We start from the raw sequence: 12,672 nt of genomic DNA, 5'->3' as shown, positions 1-12,672 counted from the left end.
TCCCTGTATTCATTTTAAATAAACCATTATTTGTGCACATTGTTTGTAAGAAACATTTTTCCGCCATCTGCCTTCCCACGTGAGCAACCACCAGTCTCGGTTTTATTTAAAAGATCCTTCTGGGATTGTACATGGTTAATTGAATGCAGTATAAATTATTACAATCTGTTGAATGCAGTGAGAATTTGGAGATTGTTTGGTCATTCATGGAGGACAAAGGCACTCAGATCAGAGCGTCGGCTGAAGCTCTGATGTGACAAGACTACATTCAAACATTCAGATCTGAAAGCAGTATTCTTGATGCAGACTTGCATAAAGACTTGTACAAAGCTCCAACAAAGTTCCATTGACTTGTATTTTCATACACCTCTTAATGGAAATTATTTCTTGACTTTGCTGCAGCATAATTTCTCCATGAAGAAAATAATCTCAACACTTGCTTGAGATGAGAGGCGAGTATGGAGAAGAAATGGCATGTCAAGCAGGAACAGCAGACGATAATTAAATTGTTGGTTGATGGGGATCATCCAACAGCAGTGATGATGTTGGAGGATGCAATAAAAACTAGAACAGCCTCCTCCAGGCTGAACAGTATACGTTGTGTATCCCGCTGATATTCCGGATCTCGATCCAGACCTGAACCCAAATCAAATCGGCTTGTTCTTTTCACCTCATTCACCAAGTTTTGAGGTGAATCATTCACGAAGTTTGTCATAGCTCGTCCACAACTTTTTGAGATACAGTATCATGCTCTATATCATTTTTGGCCCCATCTCTCAATGGTGCAGAATCGCTTAAAAAAATTATCAGATCCAACCAGATCCGGATTCGGATCTTCACCAAAATCGAAGCAATGGTTCCTTGTCAAACACACAACCTGTCCACCAGGTTTCATCTGAATCTGTTCATAACTTTTTGAGATATCATGCTATAGTATTTCGTCTTTCTTTATCCCTGTATAAAGACTTGTATAAAGAGGTTTTGTCCTCTCACTCAATGGTGAAAAACCACTTTTAAAAATTCTAGTACCTGGATCCTGATCTTCACCAAAATCTAATCAATTCGTCCTTGTCACACACTGAACCTTTCCACCAAATGTTATCTGGATCCGTCCACAACATTTTGAGATATCCTGTTCACAGACAGGGGTGGAAACAGCTTTCACCCACCTTCGGTGGCCAGGGTAATAACAGTTATGAAGATGGAAGAGCTGTTGGAAAATCATCTTCTAAACCGAAAAAGAGAAAAAGAAGAAATATTGTCAGTCTGAATTTGGCAGTAGCTGTTTTTATCGACTGAACCAAGTTGTGATATAAAGGCAACATTTGTCCTTGCAACCACAGTTCAAAGCCTCGGTCATGATGTACAGGAGCGAACCATCAACTGTTTGCTGATTGAAGGACTCGACTTCACCTCAGTGAAGAACTTTCCAAAAACCCGAAAGGAACAGTTTCAGCCAATAGTGTCACTTATAGTTTACTGAGATGGCAAGTTCCTTAATGACCTTCAGGGAAATAACAAGTGGACCTTCTGCCAGTGATCATGTTTTGGAGTAGGAGTAAACCAACTCCTATGTGCTCCAAAGTTGATTTCCAGCACTGTCGAGGCTCAAACTTCTGCTGTGGTACATTTGCTGGAGGAATGGGGAGTCATTGGTCGTGTAAAGGCAGTTGGCACTGACACAACAGCAATCAACACCGGTCACAGAAATGGAGCATGTTTGCTTTTCTAATAAAAGCTAAACAAAAATCTTATGTATTTGGTATGTTAGAATCATATCTTACAACTTGTCATGGCATGTATTTTCAGAGAGAGTATGGAGTTCTCGTCTGGTCATGATATTGTGATTTCCAAGTGTTTCCAGCAAGCATTCGTTCCCTTTTTTCCCCATTTTTGGAACCAACTTCCACATTCTCTTAAATCTCATTCTTCCCTCCAGGTCTTCAAGATACCTGTTCATTACCATCTCAGATCGTCCCCCATCCAAAACCATGATCTTGTCAACTATCCTTAAAGCAACTCCCTTCTCTCCCAAATTCCTATTTTTCCTTCCTGAGAGTTTAAACCTGTATCCATCTTGCTCTCAACTCCTGCATCTTCCCCTACCCCTCCCCCCACCCATGATTACCCGCATTCCTTGTTTGCTTGTCTCCATCTATTTTGTCCCTCGGGCCTGCTGTTGCCCCCCCCTTTTCTCCTGTTCCTTTTGTTCTGCTGCCTCCTGATCCATTCTGTGTTCAAGCTTTTCCATAACCCTTGACTTTGTATACAAAACAAACATCCTGGGATTACATGGACCAATCCAGTTTTTTAACTGCAGCTGACCATGAATAAGTAGAAGAAGCATCGGAGGAAGTCAAGGAAAGTCTCATTGATTGAGTTAGCTGCAAGCCAATATCAGGTCAGCCAAGTTCGACATGATGATCAAGAGCTCCTCAAACTGGCCATAACCTTTATTAGTGGCATCCCTCCTCAGTAAGTGCAATTTATAACACCTGGAACCCAGCATCATGCAAGATGGATGGCTAAAGCATTATATGCACTCAAGATCTGTTTAGGAGACAGTTTAAGCTCACTGGCTGTGAGAAAAGAGGACTCGGAAAAGAGGAAAAAGAGGACATCCCCATCTTTGTTTTTCGAGTCGACCTTAAAGCATGGTTCACTGCTGCTCATGCCATTTCTGCTCCTCGCAAGGTCCTTGACTTCCGACAACATCTTGTGAGGTATGAGAAGGTAAATTCTGCCTTTTTAAAATCTGCCAATTCTAAATTTACTGGACATATTGTTGTGGTGGCGAGGACGACCGCGAGATGGAGCAGTTGGGCTGTCTCCCACTGAACACCGGAATTGAAGGTCGTCACTCCGGATAACTCTGAAGTCGATGGGTCGCTTAATGGACCGTGGATGCCAATATTTTGACCGTGCGGTTAGGGTCTTTTTGTCTGATTCCAATTTACCTAATTAGCCGCGCGGTCCAGCTACCGAGAAAGCCACACCCTCGGCCGGCTTTGTCCAAACTGAGTCGCTGTCACCGACTCGGATCCGGCGTAACCGAGTGGGAATTACCAAAGCCGTGCCGGTCCAAATAACAATTTACGGCACAATCTGCCTCCCTAATTCTCAAGCCCAAACCATACTGGGTCAATGAAAGACAACACAGACAACAAACTGGAACATTTAACAGTTATTTATTTACAATAGGCAATAGGGAGGGAAACACAGGGCAGACTTAACCATGAATATAAATGCAGGCAAATGTACAATGGCAAACACTTAACGTTTTACTTACAAGAATGGCCACAGACGGACACACACACACACACCAAAAAAGAAATGGAGCTGGCTGGCCTTTATTGGACCCTCCAGCCGTGGAGGATAGGCAGCTGGGGGTCAGAGTCTGGTCGGGTACCTGGCCGCCTCGTGTGGTTTTACCGACTTGCACTTGTGGAGCTCAGAGTCCGTGGACCGGAATGGGGATCCCCAGCTCGAGCACTCCAACACAACCCACCACAGTGGGACTCGAACCCACGAACCAGAATCCAATGAGCGCAGCCAGGATCCTACGAACGACCCGGCCAGCCACGAATGATGACCGACGACCAGGAGAGCCCAGCAGACCAGAAGCAAGGAATGACCTCCAAGGGACCAAGGAACAACCCACGGATACAGCTCGCGATCCTTCTTATCCCTCCCCCGTGCGGGGTGGAGGGATTCGCTCTCGGGTAACTCGCCTCGGGATTGGATGGGGTGTTTTCGGGTGTCGTGGTGGCCAGCCACGATTGGAGGAGAGGGGGTGTCAGCGTCTCAGTGCTCCTCCCCTGAGAGAGGCTTTTTTGTTGTCTTCCCCAGTGTCGAGAGGGGAGACATTCTTCTATGATGGGGCGGAGTCAGAGCTGAGGCGATCTCATCCCTGATTGGATGGGAGGAACATTCCATCTTGCTGGGGCGGAGTCGGCTCTGAGGCGAGGGGGGCTCTGCCCACGTCCGTAGTCATAAACACGTGGGTTATGGTGCCGTGGTGTGAAGTGAAAGCTGGGCGGGTGAAGCGCTTGTTCGCCCGCAGAGTGGGAGGAGGAGTGAGGCGAGGGTTCCGCTGGCGTCAGTAGATTGAAAGATGTAAAAAATCTGACTATAAAAGAAACCTGCAGCGCACACATGAAATTAACCCATCCCAGCAGGCACACAACGTTGTTGCAACGTCGTTTGCCAGTTCTATCCTGACGTCAGAATTGGGTCAGTGGGAAGTTGTATTTGCAACACCCATGACGTCAGATTTCAACGTTGTCACAACATTGAAGCATGACGTTATTTTTCAACTTTATCACAACGTTCATAAAATGGAGTTTTTGTTTTTACCCTTTTCTTTGCACATCAAAGAAACGAACATTGCAGTGCATGACACCCTTCAGCTTCCAGCTTGATGAGCCCTCGACCTGTAGGTCTGGGGCCAGCGGAGCACCGCTGTTCCTCCGGTGCCATTATCAAAACATTGAAGTTGTATTGCAACATCATTATATGTTGCACATTAACACATAATCACCACAACTTGAAAACAACTGTAATTCATAATCATTTATTATCACGTATCACGCAGAGCATGATTGCGGCAAAAATATACAAGCAGAATTAACAACAATAATAATATCTATATTCGTAGCAAAAAAGCACACTCAAATACAAACGTACAATAAATAAATAAAGATACCATTGCAATTGAGAAACATACACTAAAAATGGGGAATAAAAAGAAATACCACATGGGTAAAAGTCGTAAATACCTTTTTGACAAATTCACTTTGTGCAAAGCACAGTAAACAATTCAAATTCAGAAATTTCTGCTCCAGAGAGGAACTGTGGAACTTCTCTCTCAAATATAATTGACTGCACAAAGGCACCTTTAAGTACAACAACATCATCATGCAGTGTAAGTAAAACTCAAGCCTGTTGGCTTAGTGGTTTGGGTGGTGGCTTGGGATCCGAGGGTCCTGAGTTCAATCCCTGTTGGCCGCTGAATTAAAATACACCAGAAGGTTGATTCAGCCTGTCATCCTTCCGAGGTCGGCAAAATGAGTACCAGTGTACTGGTAAGGGCGACACTGCATCATCGGCAGAGCCACGTCCCAACCAATGATGCACCAGCAGCCACAGGCTACACTCGATAGAGAGAGAGAGACAGAGACAGAGACAGAGACAGAGACAGAGAGACAGAGAGAGTGAGAGAGAGAGAGAGAGAGAGAGAGAGAGAGAGAGAGAGAGAGAGAGAGAGAGAGAGAGAGAGAGACAGACAGACAGACAGACAGACAGACAGACAGACAGACAGACAGACAGACAGACAGACAGACAGACAGACAGAGACTGACTTACTTAGCAAAACTGCTGATAATTCTATGCTTGCATACATTAAGGGCATGAGGAGCATAAAAGGTATTGACAGATAACTTGCATTTATATAAAATGTAATTAAAAGTTTTAGCTACTGATGGCATACTACCCATTGATACAAGATTCATAATTAAGCAACCTCAGGTAAGAATTATGAGAAGACGAAGAACCACATATAAATTTTGCTATATGACATAATAGTTGACATTCATTCGGTAGAAATTCAGCAATGACTGGTAAAAGAGTAAAATATGGGTCCGACTTGGGAAGTCAAACACCTTTCTGATAGAATTTCTCCATGATGTATATAATTTGGAAATATTTTTACTTGTTATGTACCACAGCGGGCATCAATAGAATGAGGTGCAAAAATACTTAAACAGATGATACTTGACATGATATGAACAGTGCATAAAATTATATAAAACTGAATTACAATCAAGCAAATCAATGAGACCAAGTATATATATATATATATATATATATATATATATATATATATATATATATATATATATATATATATACATATATACATATATATATATACATATATATATATATATATATATATATATTGTTGTGGTTACCAGATTCGCAAACCACCATTCAGGTCCCTTAGGTGAGATATCTCGGTAAGTACATGTGTAGTTAGGCCCAAACCCGTTGTCTAGTGGGAATACATGTCATTTATGCGTGCTGCGACTCTTCAGGATAGCCGTTTTTCTTTTACTATCTTTAATTTGGATCAACCGCCATTGTTACCACCACCAGTCACAACATCAACCACCAACCACAACGCCGCTTCACCACAACCGCCACGACCTTCACGTCACACCTCGCAACCGTCGCATCGCCACCGTTCTTGCGCCGCTTGTGGGTACCGGTGTTGGACTCGTGCAGGGCGCGCGCCGAACAGCGTGTACAAAATCACGGATTTTGTGCTTCAAAAACGGATCAAAAAGGACACGCCCACTTTTGTTCCGTCCAATCGGTGAGCAAGGGGCGATTTGGCCCCGCCCCCAGGGCGTTGGAGGGCGATCGATATATGCAAATTTATGGATCAAAAAGCATTCACGCCCACTTTTTCTCGGGCCAATGGGGAGCGAGGTGAAAGGTCGAAGGGAGGGGGTCAAAGATGAGAGGGCGAAGCCACGGGGCTGATAAAAGCGACCGTGTTCGTCAGTCCAGGGAGTAGTAGAGTCAAGTCAGAACAGAGAGTTAAGACTTCGCGGGCGGTGGAGTTTGGAAGAAAGAGAACAGAGAGTTAAGACTTCGCGGGCGGTGGAGTTGGCAAGAAGGAGCTGGTCGTCGTGTGCGTTGGCGTCGGAGCGGAGGGGACGGAGCTGTGGAGAGGCGGCGAGGGCAGACGAGGGGGTGCTCGCGTCGTGCAGGGAGCTGCACCCCAGGGAGGCCGACAGCGCGACCTGGCCGAGGTGGAGACGCTCGTTGCGGGGCAATAAAAATCCTCTATACCCCGAGCATCAGCAACCCCCTCCTGTTTCCCCCCGCGCTGAGATAGTGCGACCAAGGGGGCCCCTTTCCCACCCCCTACCAGACACTGCCCGCGAGGCCCGCGGAGTTGAGGCACCATCGCCACTCCGCGTCTCATCACCAGACGGGTAGGCCCGACCCGGTCTCGGCCTCAGGCCCGCCTCATCCTTGAGGGTATTCTTTCCTTGGTTTTGGGTATGTGTTGTCGGCGCCGTCTGTGAAGTAAAATTGTATAAGTGTTGCCGTGTGCTCGCGTAATCGGTATTAGATCTGCATTGTCGCATTTGCTTTTTGTGTAAATTGAATTGTGTTTTTCTTTTCTGTGTGCTTTTGGTGGAATTGAATATGTGTGCTTTCCGTTCATCGTGAATAAATGTGCTTTGTGTCGAACTGTTTCCCGCTTCGCTTCGTCATTTCCTTCATTGAATCCTCATCTTGCTTCACGTAAAGGGTTGGTAGTGGGCTGAATACGCCCGATAATTAATCGAACCGTCGAGGTCGACGATAACACCGCTCGGTTATCCCGATAGTACGGAACGGGTCGCTTAAGTGGCCCGTGTCCGAAGTCGACCTGCGGCGAGGTGCGATCGCCCGGTCTACCCTCCGCGTGGGTACTTAGGTAGGTCGAATTTGGCGAGCAACCCTATCCCACGCGGGGGCTGATTGGCTCGATCGCGGTGAGACCGAAAGGTCCACCCGTGACTGGTTCCCGGCGTTAGTCCGAGAGGGTCACGACTGGATTGTCCGTCCGGTGGGCGACGTGCCGCGATTCGAGTTACGTGGCCGTCAGCACGCCGGCGGGCGCGAATCCGTAACAATATATATATATATATATATATATATATATATATATATATATATATATTATATATATATATATATATATATATATATATATTATATATATATATATATATATATATGTATATATGTATTCAAACAAAGAAAAAATATAAATCTAACATCATTAAGTATGAAAACACAATTTTGAATGCATCTCACATTAATAATTCCAAAGCACAAAAAAATTAATTTGTTGGGTGTTTTCAATCTTAATTTCACAATAAAATAAAATAACTTCATTATGCATAAAAGTACATGTAAATATTTTCACAATGTAAACTTAGGCTGGGTTTCCAACATACAACATTACAATTAACTATGCTGCAAATTCTTAATAATCAAAAATGTGGACGGCTGGCACAGCGTGTTGCTGTCACTCGTTATTATTACACTAGTACGTGCCCGTACGAGCATGGCCGTACGTGCAAAAAAAAAAAAATAATAACAACTTTCAAACAACCACACAGGCCGTTCCTTTGCTCTTGGAAACGACGACTGGATTGGGGCATTGTGTTTATCTATAAATGCGCATAAGAAATCGAGAAATTATGAGAATACAGTAAGTCATCACTATCCAGAAGTCCTACGTTGTAACCCGTAATTTGGAACGTGGCTGAGGATCTCTTCCCCATCAGCCACGCCTACGCAGTTGGTTTGGTAAATAAATGGCCATAACTTGGGAAGCACTTGTCTGATTAATATCAAATCTTGAAAAGGCACACACTCAGGTCCCCAGCAATATAGCTAGCAAGTTTCAATTGGATCGGACCAGTGGTTGTCAAGAAACAGCGGTCACAGACACACAGACACACACATACATTGCTGGAATTATAGATAGGTGAGGGCTTGTTCCTGCCTGCATCTCCACGCCGATCAGGGGCATATTTCAAATGTTGTGATACGGCAGTGTCCACAGCCGCCTCCGTTGCTGTTGGCTGACTGGCCATGGTACTGTCTGAAAAATAATAAGAATTTCCACTTTGTATATATTGGGTTTTATGATCATCAAACAAGACTTGCAATGTGAATTACGCTCAAGTCATGCACATTATAAACTGTCATTTAGCAGAGTTCATTACCTCTGGCAACTTTAGAAAAATTCAGGTTCCGGAAAGGTCTCTTCCCATTCTTTCCACACAAATTATATGTGGACATCACAGCATTGGACATCACTCTTATTTTAGAATATAAAAACAATTTAGCACAGCAGTGTTCGAAGCAGTTTGTAACAAGTTTTAAGTTCCACTGCCCTTAAAAAGCCTCAATTAATATTATTCTTAATAATATAAAGTTATTTTCATGTCTTTTGATAACCATTTTACCAAAGGAAAACAATTGTGCACCGAAAAACTTTAACAATTCCCCAAGTGACAAACTACCGCAATGAAGGTTTCATTGTTGCAAGTGGCAGTTTGTTGGCGGCCAAAGGGTTAATTTTTTTTAATGACAAAACTTCACATTTTTCGGCGCACAATAACTGACAATTGTTTTCCTTTTGCCTTTGGTTAGGCCTAACTCGTTAAAAGAGGACATAAAAAATAATATATTATTAAAAATAATATTAATTGAGGCTTTTTCAAGGGCAGTGGAACTTTAAATTTGTTACATTGCGGTACAATGCTTTAAATTTATTACATTCGTCGGACTCGAACGGCCGAAGCATTATCCACACCAGAAAAATATTTTAAAAGGTTCTGAACCAATTAAACTTGTCCAAAGTAATTTTTGCAGAGTTCCCCTTTTTGCCACAGACCGGTGTTTTTTTTTTCACCAGGCCCTCGGAAAAATGAATTGATTATTTACCGTCTATTTCTCCACACGATCAGGGCCATATCAGGGACAGCTAAACGTGATAAACGAATGATGAAATCTGGTGCAGGAGGATTCGATCATCAGATGTACGTTCGAGTCCAACGCTCAAACCACCCGAGTGGCTCGAAGGTCTCGGGAGAGTTTCGATTGAATGTAACGATATAGATTCAAGAACGCCTGTAACACGAACACATCATGGATTCTGTGATCATTAATACGTCCAAAAACAAAAGCTAAGACACATTAAATCGATTTATAATATTATACTTACCAAAAATGATCACGGCGGAAGATAATTTTTACTAAAAAAGCTAAAGTCTTCTGCAGATTAAAACGGATTGTCTCTGCCACATTCAGAAACGGGAAAGTTCACAAGTTTAACCAAACTTTGCAAATGGTGGCTGGTGATGCGGAAATAGGAATTAGCCAATCAGATCTCTCCTCCAGTGAAAGGCAAACGCAATCACATGGCACGAGGTGGAAAAGTGGTCACCGTGGCAACACACGAGGCAGAAAAAACAGTTTTCGATAATCGCTCGGCACGCTGCGGCTGTACCGCATTGTGATATGGTTGTACAACCAAACAGCCGATTCCCGACGTCGTGAATCTTTCATACTGGCGTCGTGTGTCTGCTGGGATTAGACATAGTGGGAGAGATTCTAACTATCCACATATACTAAACGAAATAACTAAACTTTGGGTCAACTGTATGTGTGAATGCGAATGGTTTCCAGATTCGTAACAATATATGGTATCTCAATGAGGAGCTCATTGGTTTGGCATTCTTTGATTCAGCCGTATCCACCCAAAGAGTCAAACGAGGAATGGTAAAGGCCCTAAATGAAAAGGAAGGCACAGATAAACCTCCAAAGTGCATCCAGCTGAATATCAAGAAGTCTGAGGACATGTCATTTGAAGATTTCGTCACAAAGAACACAATTAACCTTCGGTGAATCGAAATTCCAGCTTACTTTCTGCATTCTGTCCCTGAGTCGTGGGAGCTCACAGGGAGGCACTACAGACAGTTGAACACTGAAAGGTATGCGGCCCTTATTGAGACGTATAACACCATAATAACAAAGAAATAAGAACAGAAACAATTCCTCCTTGAAATTGTGCAGGACCAAAGAAACCGCTTTTCCTCAACAGCAAAAAGGAAACAAGATCAATGCAAAAGTGACTAACCACACCAGGCCACCAGTACCAAGCTACTGCAGTCCATAAGTACAATCTCATTGAGAAACCTCTAAATATGGTCCAAAATGGATGAAATTTGACACATGAGGTTTTTCTTTTGGACATTTGGAACAAAATTAAAGGTGACTGCTTAAAAAAAAATTTACTTTAACTTTTACCTGCAAATAATAACCACCCTATTGCATATATGGTGTAAAGAGAATTATGTGTGAAGAAGAAACCTCTTTAGGTATTCCCTTTCATGTTTTCATATCACTTCATAAACAAACACAAAGGTAGTTTTGAAGGTGATAGCTCTCTGTAAGGCACTACCTGCTGTGATGTAGCTGGCATACATCCTTGGAAAATATAACCCAAACTGAACCGTTGCACCTTTGTCAACATTTCTTTGCTGCCATTTTCAAAATTCATTTTGTGCTGATAGGAATGAGGGGGGTGGGCGTGGATAGGGGTTAAAGGGATACGTTGAAGAGGAAGGTGAGGGGGAGGGCAGGATAAAGGAACAGATTTATACATTTTTGCTTGCATAATATGCAAACACCTCCTTCCTAATGTATGATTCAGCTCTAATCTGGGAAAAGTCAAAATAAGAAAACAGGTCCTTGGATGGATGATTGATTCGCATGTGTGATCATGTCCGAGTGATGCAACATAATCCTTTTTCCACTATAAACCTTTCCTTGGTTCATTTAACTTGGTTTTTGCAATCCTGCTCAATCAACCCACTTCGCCATTGTAAATTGCATTCAGAGTGTGAGTGCGAGTGTGTGCGCATTAGTAGTCAATCAAAATGATGACATGTAATCACCTCTCCAGGAGGACACTCAACCTTTGTGTAAAGCAATCTATGAAGATTGCTGGTTTATCCACAGAACCCATTTTCTCCAGCATCACTTACCATATGCTGGCAGAACAGAGAAATCTCCCCAAATGATTAACAGCATCATCATCAACACACACTTGCCTCTGAGCTGCTTCGCCTGGGTTCAAATCTCGGCTGAGCGAAACACTGTCATGCTGGTGCTTTGCAGGCAGGTTGAGGCATCGATGTGTGTGGTCCCTTGGATGGACGTTAAGCTAGCTGTCCCATTTGCTTGCATTAGTTAGTAGACGTTAAATATGCCACTGTGTTATTCGTGAAGAGTGGGCGAGTTATCACCGGCACCCTGGCTAAAGAACAGTCCTGCACCCTCAGTCGAGAATCCTGCATCAGAGTGGTGACTTCTACAAGATTGTAACCCTCACCAAGAAACTGCTTTGACAGAATTGACGCTCAAAATAAAGCGACAGAATCTTCCCTCTTTCATTCCTCTTTTTCCCCGCCTTTGGAACAAACTCCCACATTCTCTTCAATCCCACTCTTCCCTTGAGGTCTTCAAAACAGGTGTTCACCACCATCTCTTATCTTCCCCATCCAAAACCATGATCTTTTCTACCCCCACTAATCCACACTAAACCCACCTCATTCAAATTCCCTGCTTTCCTTCCTGAAAGTCCCTGTAGTGTCCATCTTGTTTACCCTGTGTACCCCGCCCCATCCCTCTCCCTTCCACTGATCAACTCATGTCTGTTCCCCACTGTTTTTTCCTTCCCTCTCCTGCCCCTCTTGTCTCCTGCTCCCCTTGTTGGATGTTCTGTGTGTTAGCTCTCATACGAGCCTCGAAGGTGTACACAAAAAAAAAGCATGGTACGTGATGATCATGATCATGATCATGACAATCCTCAACAACAGTAGCAACAATCACTCGGGTTCAATCCACAATTTTAAACATAAATTTTGAGACGTGTTTCTACCTTCTTGGAATCATAACACAAAATATGCTTTTGAATGCAAGGCTTGTGGCTAAGCCAGCTTGTGATGACCAAAATGAATGACACTGAGAACTGAATACAAGATTTTTTAGAATTTGGCCAGGTTTACCAGAACTTAATGGCATAATCCT

The 12,672-nt window shown here is 43.4% G+C and overlaps 1 long non-coding RNA gene across 1 annotated transcript in view; it reads right to left on the bottom strand.

The window, feature by feature from the left end:
- Positions 1–4,595: 4,595 nt before the first annotated feature.
- The window catches only part of LOC147032000 (uncharacterized), a 109,939-nt gene continuing 101,862 nt past the window's right edge, over positions 4,596–12,672 (bottom strand). The window contains exons 3-5 of the long non-coding RNA XR_015055006.1: positions 9,523–9,708; positions 8,538–8,674; positions 4,596–5,149 (exon numbers count right to left, since the gene is read on the bottom strand). This is a non-coding gene — a long non-coding RNA (uncharacterized LOC147032000). The remainder of the gene's footprint in view (positions 5,150–8,537; positions 8,675–9,522; positions 9,709–12,672) is intronic.

The sequence above is a fragment of the Eptatretus burgeri genome, chromosome 2 (assembly GCF_056783735.1).
Source record: "Eptatretus burgeri isolate ZD-2024b chromosome 2, Ebu_testis_v1, whole genome shotgun sequence".
NCBI classification, from domain to species: domain Eukaryota; kingdom Metazoa; phylum Chordata; class Myxini; order Myxiniformes; family Myxinidae; genus Eptatretus; species Eptatretus burgeri.
This window is presented reverse-complemented; position numbering and strand designations above follow the sequence as displayed.